This window comes from Pelecanus crispus, chromosome Z, assembly GCF_030463565.1.
Source record: "Pelecanus crispus isolate bPelCri1 chromosome Z, bPelCri1.pri, whole genome shotgun sequence".
NCBI lineage: Eukaryota > Metazoa > Chordata > Aves > Pelecaniformes > Pelecanidae > Pelecanus > Pelecanus crispus.
Window position 1 is genome coordinate 57,717,794 of NC_134676.1, and position 17,298 is coordinate 57,735,091.

The 17,298-nt window shown below is 41.5% G+C and overlaps 1 protein-coding gene across 4 annotated transcripts in view; it reads right to left on the reverse strand.

Moving 5' to 3' along the window:
• The window catches only part of RNF38 (ring finger protein 38), a 144,163-nt gene that overhangs the window by 31,466 nt on the left and 95,399 nt on the right, over positions 1–17,298 (reverse strand). The window contains exon 1 of one of the 4 annotated variants that reach the window (XM_075726976.1): positions 4,473–4,569. The exons of the other annotated variants lie outside the window; for them this stretch is intronic. The gene's annotated coding sequence lies outside the window, so the exon portion shown is untranslated. Of the gene's footprint in view, positions 1–4,472; positions 4,570–17,298 lie in introns of those variants that run through there. 4 annotated transcript variants of the gene reach the window in all.

Sequence of the window (17,298 nt, forward strand, 5' to 3'; positions counted from 1 at the left end):
CTTCCAGTTGGTTCCAAACACAAGTAACTACCCCTCCTCTTCATTGTGTGTCCATGCTATTGAATCATTAAATACAGCTGTCATTCTTCTAAAAGTTCCCACAGACGTCTCTGAATCCAGCAGCAAATGCAATAAATGTCTGTCCCCTTGACCCCACTATTCTGTCAAAATTATAACATGTCATGCTCTTAACAAACATAACTGAAAACATAGAAAAGTTCTACTCCAGAGCTCACCGACTGACCACAAAAAAAAGCAACACATGAACTACTACACTGGATCTATCCTTGAGTCCAAACATCACACAGACTTTTCTGACAGAACACTCCTGGTGCAAGCCAAATCATAGTGTTTTGCTGCTCTCCAGCTTGTCCACTCACTCCACCACTTCCAGTTCAGTCCAACACAGCATTATTTCAATGAACTGAAATGATGCCAAATTTGCATCTAATTGCAGATGGCTGATGCAGAGAAAACTGAAATTGTCTGCAATGGCTTTGTATTCCTAAACTGTCCCTCTCAGAGCCTGCTAAACCACAGATCGTTAGAGGTCTTACTTCAGATTTACTTGTAGACTACACTATGGACCTCCTTCTGGTTCTTAGCTTTACAGGGAGGGGCCTATCATTTTCTGAACACTATCAGTTGCTTCTTGGCAGGCTATCATTGACATATAGCTTGTCCTCCAGTGTAAGCACACTCTTTTTTAACACCTAGAAGTTTTGTCCAGGTGTTTAAGACAAAAAAGGTATTCTTCCTCTCTTTGGACTTCTGGCCATTTTTAGTAAATTTCACTCCTTTTCAGCCCCATGCTTTCAAATACTTTCACACAAATTGCCGTTTTCCCCTACTATACCTTATCTCAAGCAGTCACTAGTAATGATTAAGGAACAGAAAAAGGTCAAAACAAACAAAAAAACCCCCCCCCAAAACCCCAACAAAAGCATAAATGCAAAGTAAACAGGGGTGTCATTTTTTATTCTACATCTGCTAGAAGAATTAGAACTATTAGCATGGTTTCCTTGGGGAAAGGGGCTGACGATGCATGTACCTGCTTGTTGCTCAATCTCTTTTGAACTCCTTAACCAACTCTACTTATTTTACAGAGAAAAACAGGTCAAAAGACAGGTGTGAACCTAAATGTTCAGGAAAGTAGATGTCCAGGCAAAGGGTGTCTCTTCCAGAAAGCCAGCTGCCTGCCCTCAGGAGCTCAACACCAAAAAACTGGAAGAGATACCTGAGGAAGTGCCTTGAAAGCAAAGCTTCTGTCAAAATATGTATTTTGTTAGATTTCAGAGAATCTTGCCAAAGGACAAATCATAAAGAAACTATGCTACGTTTGTTCTGCCACTCAGAGCTGCTTATTTAGTTTTACTGTTGTGATAGAACAAGTCAGAGAGAAGGACGATCTGTGGCCCAATTTGGAGCTTTCAGGATGGAAGAATTTTTTACACCAAGTCTATTTACTCAAGTTTATTCAAAGAGAAACACAGGTAATAAAAATGCAGGTAAATAAGGTATGCTGGGGTCTTGGGGAGTCCAGAAGGAAAAGTCAAATGGAAGAACCAAACACAGGGTTCAGTGAAGCTGGCAGAAAAGAGAACACTGAAATAACAAAATAACCACTGCTGTCCTGCTACATTCTACACATACCTTTGGCCAGGGATCTCCCACTGCTACTGCTCTAATTTAAGTCTGGCACCTTTCCCAAGCATTAACACTAATATACCCCTGTAGAAAGCAGTCTACTTTGGAAAAACAGTTGTTTGATTTTTCCTTTCGTACATGAAGTGCACTGCTTCAAAGACAGTGGAGATGCAAACTGCTAAGTTGTTAGCCTTCATCATCACTCCAAATTACTAACTCGTACAGCTGCTTCAAACTCAATAATAAGTGCTAGTTGCCCTCTGCACTAAGCAACTGTATTTTCACTCAAAATTGTTTCCCATTATAAAGAAAATAAAGCTAAAATAATTTCTGAACTACATATAAGTATAGATTTAAAATGTAATTATGTCTTTTTCTGTACTGAAAAAGAAGTAACCTGAAGCTAAGCCAAACTTATTTGCAAACAGATGTAATAAAAAAACCCCAACACAAACCTAAACTCAAAAAAGTCTTGGTGTTTTATCTTAGTTTTTATTAAGAAACCAGTTCTCATGTGATGATTGTAGCAAGGTAATACCAGCATGTGGGAAAGTATAGAGAGCTAATGACAGACACGTATCCTGTATAATTTTTGTTTTCATGTCATTTTCAACAAGCATGTGCAATAACTAGATACTGCCAATATAATTTTGCAATCTGCATTATTGGTCATTAAGTTCAACAGTTTATTTGTGGAATATGATACTTTCAGCAATGAGGTAGCTCCGCAAATCCCCAAACCACTCTAGTTGCATCTTGCTAATATTCAAAACATTCTCTGGGACTACTGCTGCTTTTTACAGCCACTATGCTATTAATTTTTCTTCTCCCCAACAGGCAACAAGAACAGAATGTTTGGCAGCTATTGAGAACATTGTATCTAGCTTTTAACTAACAAGGTAAAAGCACTACCTTATTTTAAATATTAATTCAACAAAAACAGCATGATGAACACAAATATAGATTACTTCATATTTAAAGGCAACAATATCAGGACAAAAGCATCAGATTGCTACTAGTAAAAGAAAAAACTTACGTCAGGACACTAAAACCTACAATCTCACCCTTAAAAGTCGGCATTTCACAGACGTCCCCAATACAGTTTTGCTCCATTCTCATCCCTGTACCCTATAAACTCTCACAGTGAAATGGTAACAAAGGTGATTAAAGAGTATGCCCATTTGTAAAACATCCTTTAAAGGAAACATACCACTAAAAAAAAAAAAAAGGTCTGTTATACTTCTGTATATGTTTCTTGTAGTAGTTTTTTATATGTTTTATCTAAATACTGTTCCACTTCATTTGGGAAAGGCTAGATAGTTTCACGAAGACAACACCCTTTGAAGTGTTTCTTTTCCATTCTCCTTCTCCAGTCAAATTATAAAGGTTGCACACATACACCATCAACCATCACAGAACAGAATTATTAGCAAAACAATTGCTGCCAATATCTGAAAATCACTCTCTTCTCCAACCGTCTGCATATTCTCACTCAATGGTCCTGGGAAAGTACAACAAGAAACTACTCCATACCCTCAATCTCAAATTTAGGGAATAAACTACATCTATCCTGCAGCCCATGAAGACCTTAATTTTAAAAGTAATCTAATACTTGGAAGAGTATTTTCAAGCATAGCTTTCTCCTTAGAAGGTTTTACACAATAAGTACAATCTGGTGGGTATACCCTATACAAACCTGCCAGCCTGACTGGAAATCTACAGCTGCATGTTCATGTTCCTCTTCATGAATGCACACTGAAAAGGCAACGATTTTTCCCATGACACGAACTGGTAAATGTGAAAGTTTATAAACATTTTCAAATTTAACTATAGGCACCTAATGGGCTAGTAAACTGAGCTTTTTGCATATCCTACCGGCAAAGGATCTATACACTCCAACAACAGTGATCTGATCTACATTCCAATATTTCTAATACTCTGATGATACCTATAATAATAGTAAATTCTTGGGCTGAACAGACCAGTTGTGTCCAAACACAGTGGCTTATTCATACGCCAGGACTAAGCTCATTTAAAGTACATTAAAGTACATTAAAGGTCTCATAAACTCTGGAAGAGCTGTGTCCCATGACCTGAGAACCAAGACAGTCACTTATGTGACTGAATGGAATCACCAAGGCCCAGATGGTCTTGTAAGCGTTACTGTCACCCTCCAACCCACCCCCAGAAAGCGTCAGAGGCAGAAGTTTAACTTAGGTGTGGCATTACAAGGTAGAGTTTACAAGCCAGTCTGGTGCAGTTGTGTTTAACTAACCTGTTGCTCTTGGAAGTGCACTGTGCAGCGTAGTTGAGATTCTTTGTCAGCAGGTGTCTCTGCACCACAGCTTGTCCTGGGTAATGCGTTTTTTTCCAGTATCTAACCATTCACCTAATCTGTCATTACTCTCAACAACAAAGAAATATGAAAGATGCCATCTCTTCACCAGTCTGTCCCTCGCAAAACTTTATGAACCCATCAGCTCGCTCCAATGGAAATCGGTCAATGTCTAAAAAAAACTTCTGGCACCTTTTATGACACGAAGTTAGTATCTGGTAAAGGGGGAAGAGAGAAGTGCTATTTCCACTGCTGTGGTTTAACCTGGTAGACAGCTAAACAGCACACAGTGGTTCACTCATCTCCCCCCTCCCCAGTGGGATGGGGGAGGGAATCTGAAAAAAAAAAAGGGGGGGGGGAAGAAGTAAAATTTGAAAGTTGAGATAAAGACAGTTTAATAGGACAGAAAAGGAAAGGAAAATAGTAATAATAACAATAATAACAACAATAATAAAATACAAAACAAGTGATGCACAACGCAATTGCTCACCACCTGCGAAACGATGCCCAGCCAGTTCCCGAGCAGCGGTTTCTGCCCCCCGGCCAAGTGCCCGCCGTTTATATACTGGGCACGATGCCATATGGTATGGAACACCCCTGTGGCCAGTTTGGATCAGGTGTCTTGGCTGTGCCCCCTCCCAGTTTTTTGTGCACCTGGCAGAGCATGGGAAGCTGAAAAAGTCCTTGACTAGTGTAAGCACTACTTAGCAACAACTACAGCATCACTGTGTTATCAACATTCTTCTCATACGAAATCCAAAATGCAGCACTATACCAACTACTAGGAAGAAAAGTAACTCTATCCTAGCTGAAACCAGGACAGTATCCACCCCTTAATCTCTATCATCTACCTTGTCTCACACTTGGCAATACATTTAAATTAATCACCACTTCTCCTGTCTTTTGATATATACACACAGATATCATTCCCTTAGTTTGTGGGCCATCCCTCTAAAATGTCCATTGAGTTAATTTAGCCCATGACTTTGGGCTCCGTCTGTCATCAGTCCTTCAGGGCAGGAGAGATGCTGTGTGATATTGGATTGTTGCATGTTGAAGCCAGTTCTGGTTCCATCACCGCTGCACTTTGCTTGGTTTCATCAAAGTTCATTCTTCATTAATCTGGCGATTCTTACTGTAATACCATTGATATGGCATAATCATAAAAGTGATGACATACAGTACTATACAGCAATTAACATAATAACATTCAGTTCATTGACTATTTTCACCCAAAATCAAATCCCCTTGAGGTACACATTGGACTTCCCCATCCTTACGCATCACCCACCAAGTGCACCCACGTCCTTGAGCAAAAGCAATCCCACGAATGGGTTTGCCTTTGCCTGAAGCAGCAATAACCCAGACTGTCTTCCCCAGCATATTTTTTAGGTGCACTACAGGGACTTCATCCCATTCTACAGTACGTAAAAGTTTTGACTGCGCAGGGCCAGCTCGATTGGTGGATCCTCTAGTGTTGACTAACCAGGTGGCTTTTGCTAAATGTGTATCCCAATGTCTGAATACCCCATCACCCATTGCTCTCAGGGCAGTCTTTAACAGTCCACTGTATCGTTCGATTTTCCTGGAGGCTGGTGCATGATAAGGGATGCGATATACCCACTCAATGCCATGCTCTTTGGCCCAGGTGTCTATGAGGTTGTTTTGGAAATGAGTCCCGTTGTCTCAATTCTTTCTGGGGTGCCATGTCACCACAGGACTTGCTTTTCAAGGCCCAGGATAGTGTTCCGGGTGGTGGCATGGGGCACAGAATATGTTTCCAGCCATCCAGAGGTTGCTTCCACCATGATGAGCACATAGCGCTTGCCTTGGTGGGTTTGTGGGTGTGATATAATCAATCTGCCAGGCCTCCCCATATTTATACTTCAGCCATTGCCCTCCATATGACAGGAGCTTGAACTGCTTGGCTTGCTTGATTGACGTGCATGTTTCACATTCATGAATAACCTGTGCAATAGTGTCCATGGTCCAGTCCACCCCTTGATCACTAGCCCATCTATATGCTGCATCTCTTCCTTGATGGCCTGACGTGTCATGGGCCCACCGAGCTATAAATAGTTCACACCTGTGTTGCCAGTCCAGATCTACCTAAGCCACTTCAATCTTAGTGGCCTGATCCACCTGCTGGTTGTTTTGATGTTCTTCAGTGGCCCAACTCTTGGGTACGTGAGCATGTACTTTTACAACCAGGTTCTCTACCCAGGCAGCAGTATCTTGCCACAAAGCAGCAGCCCAGATTGGTTTACCTCTGTGCTGGCAGTTGCTCTGCTTCCATTGCTGCAACCACCCCCACAGGGCATTTGCCACCATCCATAAGTGCTGGCCATTCTTCTCTTTCAGCAATATCTAAAGCCAGCTGGATGGCTTTCACCTCTGCAAACTGACTCGACTCCCCTTCTTCTTCAGCAGTTTCTGCAACTTATCGTATAGGACTCCATACAGCAGCCTTCTACCTCCGATGCTTTCCTATAAGACGACAGGACCCATCAGTGAACAGGACATATTGCTTTTCATTTTCTGGCAGTTTATTATACAGTGGGGCCTCTTCAGCATGTGTCACCTCCTCCTCTGGCGATATTCCAAAAATCTTTGCCTTCTGGCCAGTCCATCATCAATTCCAAGATTCCTGGGCAATTGGGGTTTCCTATTCAATCCTGTTGTGTGGTCAGTGCAACCCACTTACTCCACGTAGCATCAGTTGTATGATGTGTAGAAGGGACCCTTCCTTTGAACATCCAGCCCAGCACTGGCAGTCAGGGTGCCAGCAGAATCTGTGCTTCAGTACCAACCACTTCTGAAGCAGCTCAAACCCCTTCATACGCTGACAATATCTCTTTCTCAGTTGGAGTATAGTGGGCCTTGGATCCTCTGTATCCCTGATGCCAAAACCCTAGGGGTCAACCTCACGTCGCCCCTGGTGCTTTCTGCCAGAACCTCTAGGTAGGGCCATTCCCCCTGGCTGTGTTGTAGAGCACATTTTTAAGATCGTCCTGCCCAGACCGGCCCAAGGGCTCCTGCATGAACTATCTCCTGTTTAATTTGTTGTTGCGGTTTAGCCCCAGTCGGCAACCAAGCAGCACACAGCCACTTGCTCACCCTCCCCCCCGCTGGTGGGATGGGAGAGAGAATCGGAAAAGCAAAAGTAAAAAAAACTTGTGGGTTGAGATAAGAACAGTTTATTGATTTAAGAGAGAGAGACAGAGAGACAGAGAGAGAGTGAGAGTGCATGCCAAATGCAATCGCCCACCACCCGCTGAACAGCGCTCAGCAGGTCCACAAGCATCAACCCCTGCCCTCTGGCCAACTCCCCCCAGTTTTACATACTGAGCATGACATCATATGGTATGGAATATCCCTTTGGCCAGTTTGGGTCAGCTGTCTTGGCTGTGGCCCCTGCCAGCTTCTTCTGCATTTGGCAGAGCATGTGAGCCTGGAAAGCCCTTGATTTAGTGTAAACACTGCTTAGCAACAACTAAAGCATCAGTGTGTTATCAACATTATTCTCATACTAAATCCAAAACACAGCACTATACCAGTTACCAGGAAGAAAATTAACTCTATCTCAGCTGAATCCAGGACACTTGTTCAAAGGCTTGTCATTGCTCAGGGCCCCATTTGAAATTGTTTTTCTGGGTCACTTGATAGAGAGAGCTTACAATCAGACTGTAGTTTGGAATATGCATTCTCCAAAAACCCACAATGCCTAAGAAAGCTTGCGTTTCCTTTTTGCTCGTTGGTGGGGACATAGCTGTTACTTTGTTGATCACATCCATTGGGATCTGATGACATCAATCTTGTCATTTTATTCCTAAAAACTGGATATCCTGTGCAGGTTCCTTGACCTTACTTTGTTTAATGGCAAAACTGGCCTTCAGATGGGTTTGGACTATTTTCTTCCCTTTATCAACAACTTCTTTTGCTGTGTTGCCCCATATGATGATTTCATCAATGTATTGCTGGTGTTCCGGCTCTTCACCCTGTTTCAGCACAGTCTGGATCAGTCCATGGCAAATGGTAGGGCTGTATTTCCACCCTTGGGGAAGTCGATTCCAGGTGTACTGGACACCCCTCCAAGTGAAAGCAAACTGTGGCCTGCACTCTGCCGCCAAAGGGACTGAGAAAAACACATTAGTGGTATCAGTTGTAGCATACCACTCAGCTGCCTTTGACTCTAATTCATACTGAAGTTCTGGCAAGTCTGGCACAGCAGCACTCACCACACAGCACTATACCAGCTTCTTTTAGGAAGAAAATTAACTGTATCCCAGCCAAAACCAGGACACCCACTGAGGAAAAGGTACACAAAACTCATCTGTTACATACTGTAATAAACGCATGCTTACTGACCAACATAAAAAATGTACAGGCAATTATAAACTAATCCAGGATAGGTGTTAAGAGACAGAGCTCTTGTCTTTACTGTAGCCTGCATATCAGAACACTGGAAGCACAAATCAAGCTGCAAAGAACACTGGAGTCTTGTATCCAAACATGTTTTATTTCCACTGCAAGAATGATAGCAATGTATTTCCACAGAATTATTGTACATGAATTCTCCTGTTAAAAGTCCTCTGCATAAAACTTAGCTCACAGAATAAGATGATTTTCTATATTTGTCTAGAATTTCCAAGCGTCTTTTAAGCTACCAAAAATGAAAACACAGATTGGTTTTTTACATCTTTAAAAAGCAATGAGAAAATCAACAGATAAAGAAAATGCAACAACATCCCACACCTGCATTTCAGTAAACATGCAATACTCCATTTTTCTCAAAATCTTACCTAAAATATCACTCAGAAGCAGTTCACACAGAACATTTTTGTGTACTGTTAGCTCAGTAGTATGCTGTAACCAATGCAATGAACTGTAACAACTATTACCTACTCAGATATTTTGACAGCCACAACACTATAGTAACCAACTACATCAAACCTTCAGCTTTCACTACCTCAGGCCTTGAAGCATATCACAGGCTACATAGGTACATGTAGTGATGTAATGGACTCTTTTTATCAACTACCTATATTAGCCCTGAGAAGAGTAAGTGTACAAAGATGCCCACAGCTGTTTCTACATTAAAAAGTTGTGAATAATAAAGGTGGAATTTTTTTAAAGGAAGCAAGCTTCATAACAAAACCATTTATTTGGAAAATGCAAAGGAACAGAGGTATGAAAACAATCTGAGGGACACGCACCACCTCATGAAAAAAGATGTGTGAAAAATCTGTGCTAGCCCACTGGTATTATACTTTGGCAGTATTAAACAAGAAATCTAATTTTCCAAGCTAGCAGAGCTTAGCTTTAGAAATCTACAAAGCTTGCCTGCATTCAGAATCAAAGCCCAAGAGAAGCAGAAAACCGTATTAAAACATTCTCTACTTTTCAGTTTTTACATTAATGATAAAATGTAACTAATATTATGAACAAGGAAACAACATTTTGTGGCTTCTGTGTGTGACTGTGGTACTTATTAGAAGACTGTTCTTACCTATCTACAATCACATTTTATCCGCCTTTAATGCATGAAAAGGTTAGGTTTACTCTGATAGCAAATGAAGGACAACACAGGCCACAAAAGCTGAAGCATGAATTACACCATCTTTCTCTATGTGCTGCCAGGCACCAAAGACAAAGTAGATCCCTTTAGAGAGATAAATTAGTCTTAGGTCTATTTTCTCGAGTCCTTGCCAGCAGTCTGCCAATCATTTACAAAACCTAGCTATCCAGATCCGCAAGCAAATTTCGGTCAAAACACTTTCATAGGAACACTGTCTAGCATGTTATTCCCAGAGCTAAGCCATCAGCTTGATTAACACTAAAATTATCAGTCCCCTCAAATGCACTTTCAAAAAACATTTTGTTTCCTTTGTCCACTCTAAAACCAGTATTTCCTTCCTATGTTTGGTCCACGTATGTATTAACTGCCTAAGAAATACGGTTTGATCTTTATCTTTCTTTAGTCTAAGGAAGTACTTTAGAGAAAGGTACTTGTAGTTAAAAATGAGTAACAAGACTAGTTACTTATACTAGTTGCTTGTTCCGGTGTATTGACAAGTCATCATCGTGCTAACACATCTCATGATTTTTCACCATGGTGACAGAACTCTTGACCCCCTGCATACTGGAGACTGAATGTAAAAATCAGATACCAAAGCAATAGAAGCAGCAAATCTCCTCTTTAAACAGGAAGGAAAACAAACTTAAAGGATGTTATATGAGGAGCAGGCACCTCCTCTTGGCCCAGGAATTCCTCCTGCCCAGTCCAGTGTGCCCAGGGAGTGGTGTGGTGGTGGTGTCTCCATCTGAGGCTGAGGGTTACAGCTGTTGCTTTTCTGTTTGCAGGTTCAGCCAGTAGTAAAACTGAACATGTATCCCAGAGACATAGCACACACAGGGCATTGACATGGCTGGTCACAGGCACTGCCACAGGCAAGGCGCTGCCTTCAACAGCGGCCACATACAGGACTCGCATAAACGTCAGCATGAACAGTCAACCTGATGGAGACATAAGGTCACTAGTGCAGCACATACATGACACTCTCAAGGTTCACAAGCACATGCATGTTCATGGATATCTCAAGTACCATCATGGCCCCTTTGCCCACCTGGCATGCCTGCCCCCATCCCAGGCCCCCTTACTCACCCCACAGATCTCTGACTCATCGGCTGGTCCAGCTTGGTGCTTACTGCAGACACACAGCACTCACACATTCGTCCCACAGGCACCCTACGCTCCCAGGTCCCCCAAAATATCCGCATGTCTCCTTGGCCTGCCTGACACCCCAGTCCGGTCCCAAGGCTCCCCTACTCAACAACTGGTCCAGCTTGAAGATGGCCAGCAAATACAAACACACCCCACCCCTGCCACGCACAGCAGGTTTGGGGAAGACATAGACACTCACTCCCCTCCAGCAGCCAGCACCAGGCACACGGGCTGTGACCTGCGCTCCCACTCCTGTCACTCGCACTGAGACCCTCACTCACCCTGGTTCCCCCAATAGCTGGCTTTGGGGACACACACCATTCTTGCTCCAGGGGCTGGCAACCGAGACACTCATGCACCCCAGGAGCTGCTATTTAGACCCCACTTGCTCCTGTAACTGACACAGGCCAGGGATGCCCACCTCCCTGGCTTGACTGCAGTAGCTGGCACCCAGTCCACTCACACCGGTCCCCCCAGTAGCTGGTACTATGCATATAAAGCCTGTAGGAAACCAACAAGATAATCCAGAAAGCTACAGCCCTTCCCACTCCTGACACTGAGACCGCCACTCACTCCCACTGGTGGCACTGCAGATTTGGTGGTGCCTATATCTCCAGTGTGACTCCAGTTGCTGGCCTAGTCTCCACTCAAGCTGGTCTCACTTAGTCCCTGCAGCACTCACACACATGGGACAGAGAGTGAGATTGCACAGAGAGTTAAGAAAAGATCTAATAAAATTGGACAGACTGCAGTGATCAGGCATAGGGCTCAGCCAGACAAGTGTAAAGATTGGCCACAGTTTACACGATTGTCCCCTTTTCTGTCTGGCCCCATTTTGTCTCTCCCCTACTCCCTTCCCCTTCACATTGCTTCCTCAGCTGGCATAGTCCTACTGACCCCCTCCAACATCCCAAACCCTCAGGTTTGCAACCTTATCAGTCACAAAGTCCTTGTTTGCATGCAGTTTCCTGATAGCCCATCAGTTAGTGTGACTGACCAGGTTTGTTTCTCCTCTGTCTCCATTAAGTTTGCCTGGCAGCTTTGTATCTCTGTATGCTTTGTTTACAGCTTCCCCTTTCCCTTATAATCCCATTTGACAAGGTCTTCAATCAAATAATCTCACTGAAATAAACATTCCCACATTCTCCCTTACTTTCTGTTCGTCAGGTTTGTGCCTCAAAATGTTCCTATTTATTCCCCCTTTTCTTATGATCTCCTTTTGGCACTGAAAAGGTCCTTCACCAGACGCACTTACACAAGCTCATGCTCCCTCCTTCCACATACCCTTACAGAAATCACACAACTCTTCCACTAATGGTACAGAGAAAAATTATAAGAATACTGTCAGATACTACAGTCCAGGAAAAGTGAGATGAAGACTACCTCTGAAAACAGTAAATACTAAGGAGAATATGGAAAAAAACAACAGCCCCTCACCCCTTGTCCTAAACAAGAATATTTAACAAAAACGAAAAGGGTGGGTATATGGCACAAGAAGACTTTGTTACAGTAAACCAGAATAGTTCCCCTCTCCCACCTGAGTATGTAGAGGCCCAAGCACATCTTATCTTGTTACGGTAACCTAGGATAGTTCGCTTCCCCCCACATCTGACCTACTTTTGCATGGATGCCAAAGATGGCAGCCAGCTGCAGATCTCAGATTCAGGCAACAGCACCTGCACTACATAAGCAAGTTTGCTAACAAGCAGAACAGGACATGGCACATGTATGATATGGTAATTAGCACAAGTGTTATTATCCACCCCTGCAGTGCTTTTGCTTGAGCTTCACTCCCGGGCAGGGCTCCACTGCACCATGTCCCCATTTGATTTGCATTGGTGTCCTGGGGCTCCCATCATGGTAATGCTACACTTTCATTAAAGCCAAAGCTTTCACTTGCTGAGTGTTGTGCCTTGCCCCTGAGGGATCCACACCTGCTTTTTGTTCATTACAGTGGGAAAAAGGAGGAAAAAAGTGTGATCATATTAACTTGTAAGCTGAGAGATGCAAAGCTCTTTGGGTTTATACATAAAGCTTGACATTTCCTTTAAACATACTCTTAAAATTCTAGCTCTAAATAAATCTACAATGTAGCTACTTAAAAGAAGCAAATATGCACAATAAATTAAGAATCCTGTGCCACAAGTGGCAAAAAAGTTAGATTTTATGGGAAGATGGACTATTTCCAAGCCTAACTGCTGTGCTTCTTCCAAGACAAAATAAACAAAGTCTATCCAGTTGGACACAGGGCTGCATGACAAAGTACTTGTCTATGTATAAAGATTTGCCAGCAGAATCATACTGCTATGACACACAGCTTTTACTGGCAAAAGCTCTTTAGAGGAACTTTAGCTAACAGAATAAACATGAGCAATAAGAATATTTTGCCAGTATAATTGGGTTTGCCCAAAGAATTTTGCTGGCTTAGTCACACTGGTTAATGTAGTGATCTTTTTCATTCTGCCAACTGTATACCAGTTCAGCTGGAGCACAAAACACTGTTTGCTCAACTTCTGGAGTATTAAGCAGGATTCAGAACCTCTGCTTCAATCCACCACCATTCACATCACCATTTTACCTGTTCTCATGAATAAGAGAACATCTGGAACAGACACCATGTCTTCTCTGGTAAGAACTGGAAAAATTTATGGCTGTTAATAATGAACACAATCTGGTACAACAAAGTGGTAAAGTGGAGGTAAAGTGGGTAAATGGTGAGAAGATAAAAATTCTAATATTGCTGTCCACACCCAGCATCCTCCAGGCACCAAATACAAACCCTAGAAAGTAAACATTCAAGACAACTGCTTTAAACAATGCATAAGATCTTTTCTAAGTCCTGTTCAGATTTTACTGAAAAAAATCACTACCATTAATATTCAGAACCATTTCTTTCTAGCCAAACTTTGATTTCAGAGTTGTGACCAAGAGACAACTTGGAAATACGGCTGGCTGGGCATATACAAGACAACTTCTTCATGAAGGTACACAAAGTTAATCTGAATTTGGTCTAATGAAAAATTGGCAAAGAAATACAGTCCTTCCCAAATCTGAAAGGTGGCTCAAACATATCAGTTGGCTGAAAGGGAGGCCAAAATGAGCCAATTCTTGGGGTAGGTCCAAAAGTCCTAAGAGATAGCACCTGGAGTACTGTGTCCAGTTCTGGGCTCCCCAGCACAAGAGAGACAGGGACATACTGGAGAGAGTCCAGCAAAGGGCCACGAAGGTGATTAAGCAACTAAAGCATCTCTCCTATGAGGAAAGGCTGAGAGAGCTGGCACTGTTCAGACTGGAGAAAAGAAGGCTCAGGGGGATCTCATCAATGCACAGAAACACTTGAAGGGAGGCTGCAAAGAGGACAGAGCCAGGCTCTTTTCAGTGGTGCCCAGTTACAGGACAAGAGGTAATGGACACAAACTGAAACACAGGAGGCTCCATTTGAACATGTCAGGTTGCTAGTACAAAATCTGCTGTAGCAGATTTAGACATCAAGTTTCTTAATAATTTCTGTGAATTAAAGAGCCCTTTTGAGAGTGAAACTGCAAGAATTTAAACAGTATTTAGTAAAAGGAACACAATTTGTAAAATACAAGCAACACTACCAAACATGGTATAAAGAAGATGGAAGTCCATCTAATTTTGTTGTGTTTCAAAGCTGTGATGGTATATACCAATCAGACTGTTTCTGTATCTAACAACTGTAACGAGAACACTCATCAGTAATCTTTTGGGCCATCTGTAATTCACTCATGGTTAATAGGATTAACTCATTATTTACTGATGGTGAGCACAATGGCCAATGCTGTTCTTCAGCAACCAGAACTGCCATCGAAACCTCCATGTAAAGTATTTCTGCAAAATCTGAGGCATGCAATAGCAAATCGCATACCAACGGCACAGAACATATTCCACCAAATGCATCTCTTCATTTTACTTATGATCACATTCATAACCTGAATATTTAATTTGTTTTTTATTCAACATCAGGCTGACAGCCATTTCCAGGGTCTTCTCTATATTAGTTCCTTCTCTGAAATGCAATTCTCATTTAACCAGGTGTTTAGGATACACAAGAAACAACACTAAGAGACCCCTAAGCCTAAACTGCTTAAGTTTCACACAGTAAATATTTTAAACAGTCTTAAGAATTTGATTCTTAGGTGTCAATCTGTCATACCAAATGCTGGAATATTTCTTCCCTGCATGTGAATTTAAAATGCACATGAACAGTAAAAAAATGTAAAAATGTTAGCATCCTATTTGGTACACTGCAGCACTCTCAACAGCAAGACGAAAACAAGCAAATTCTGTTTAGTAGGATGACACCTTTCATATTTTCAAGTTCTACCACTCATACAAAAAGGACGGTGCAATCCATGTATCACATCTGAAGTATCTCCTTTCCTAATACTGGAGCAGGTTTACGAATCAAGGAAACACACAGCCATCTCAAAGCTCTTCAAATGGAATTTTAGCAGTATTTGCTATTGCTTGCAGTACTTGCTGCATGCAAACAAGAATCCTTTGAAACATGAAACAATTTTGCAATCATTTTTCAGAGAAATTAATCAAAGCAATTTCCATGTTGCTAAACTCACAAAAGAGATAGTAAGTATTTATTTTCATATCATATAAAGGGTTTTTTTTCTGAATAGGGATCATTACCTCTTATAATCCAAAACACCAGCCAAACTTCAATAAGGGGAAAAAACTCAGCTATACCTCCCCTCTCTACTAAAGAACAAAGTTGTTGGAAAAACATTAATTTTACTTTAAAATCCAAATTTATGGTTTCAATTTTAACTCAATTTTGTCAATGGTGTGGGTGACTATAAATGGAAAACAATTTGTTCTGTTTCTGTAGTGCTTCCTGCAGTTAACATGAACTACGTAAGCAAAACATGTTACATACATTTAGTATCTCACTAAATATTTGTAAGCTTTCTTTCTTAAAACTGGAAAGTTGTAAAAATTATGCAACAAATAGTACTAGTATCCAATAAGATTTTTTTTATATTTTCAGTTTATCATTTCTTACCAGTTCATCTCCAAATTGCCTACCAAGATCTGAGTTAAAGGGTCCATGTTTTGACATCAACACCACATAACACACATGCTGGTTTTGGCTTGGATAGAGTTAATTTTCTTCATGCTAGCTAGTATGGGGCTATGTTTCGGATTTGTGCTGAAAACAGTGTTAATAATACAGGCATGTTTTCGTTATTGTTGAGCAGTGCTTATGCAGAGTCAAGGCCTTCTCTGCTTCTCACACCACGCCACCAGCAAGTAGGATGGGGCTACAAAAGAAGTTGGGAGGGGACACAGCTGGGACAGCTGCCCCCAACTGACCAAAGGGATATTCCATATTATATGATGTCATGCTCAGCAATAAAAAGCTGGGGTGAAGAAGGAAGGGGGAACATTTGGAGTTATGGAGTTTTGCCTTCCCAAGTAACTGTTACACGTGATGGAGCCCTGCTTTCCTGTTCCTGGCTGAACACCTGCCTGCTGATGGGAAGTAGTGAATTAATTCCTTGGTTTGCTTTGCTGGCATGTGTGGCTTTTACTTTACCTATTAAACTGTCCTTATCTCAACCCATGACTTTTCTCACTTTGACTCTTTCAATTCTCTCCCCCATCCCACTGTGGGGGGCAGTGAGCAAGGGGCTGCGTGATGCTTAGTTGCTGGCTGGGATTAAACCACAACACACAATACAGAAAGTGCCATTTCAGGAGATGGTGCTACACTAACTTCTTAGCATACACAGAGTCCTGAACTCCTATCTTGGTACATAAATAAAACAGAAGATAAGTTTTTAATTAAAATTACAAATTTGTAGCTACAGGGACAATTCCCCTGTATACAAGTCTGAAACACATTAAACTTTGCATGTGTATGATTAAAATTACTAATGTAATTTTAATTACATTAGTAATTTTAAATTTAAATGTAGTAATTTACATTTAAATTAGATGTATTCACTACTGACTTCTTCCTTTAGGCACGTGAAACTAACATACAGGTCCATCAACAGAGACAGGGTAATTAAGACAATTACAAAACAAATCACACTCTTTCCACTTAAAGAATTTTTCCCCACATTAAACTATATATATATATGTATACAAGCATGCACACACATAACATGAAACACAATATACATAAATGGACAAGGTAGCATTTCAGCACTGAAGACTGAAACTCTTGTTCAGGTAAATGAATGTTAAGCTGACCATATTTGTTGACAAAGTATTAAAAAATATCCAAACGCTGAACTGAAGCATACTCCTACCTAAGCACCTGAACTGGTATTTACAGATGCATGAACCATTTTTTGACAGAAGAATACACTTTAGCCAGCAATTAACATAGATGATTTAAATCAATCCTCCCAAACTTCAGCCCCCAAAGAGTTAACATTTACACTGACATAAATGTTAATTATACTATTGTAACTGATGTCCTTACCGCAATGGGTGCAAAGGCAAGTCAGCACTAGAAATTTGCTCCTAGGAAAAGGACTACTGGCATAATACCTCAACACCTATTGTGGTAGAGCATATTCACATCTGGCTGCCTTCACTGGCTTTG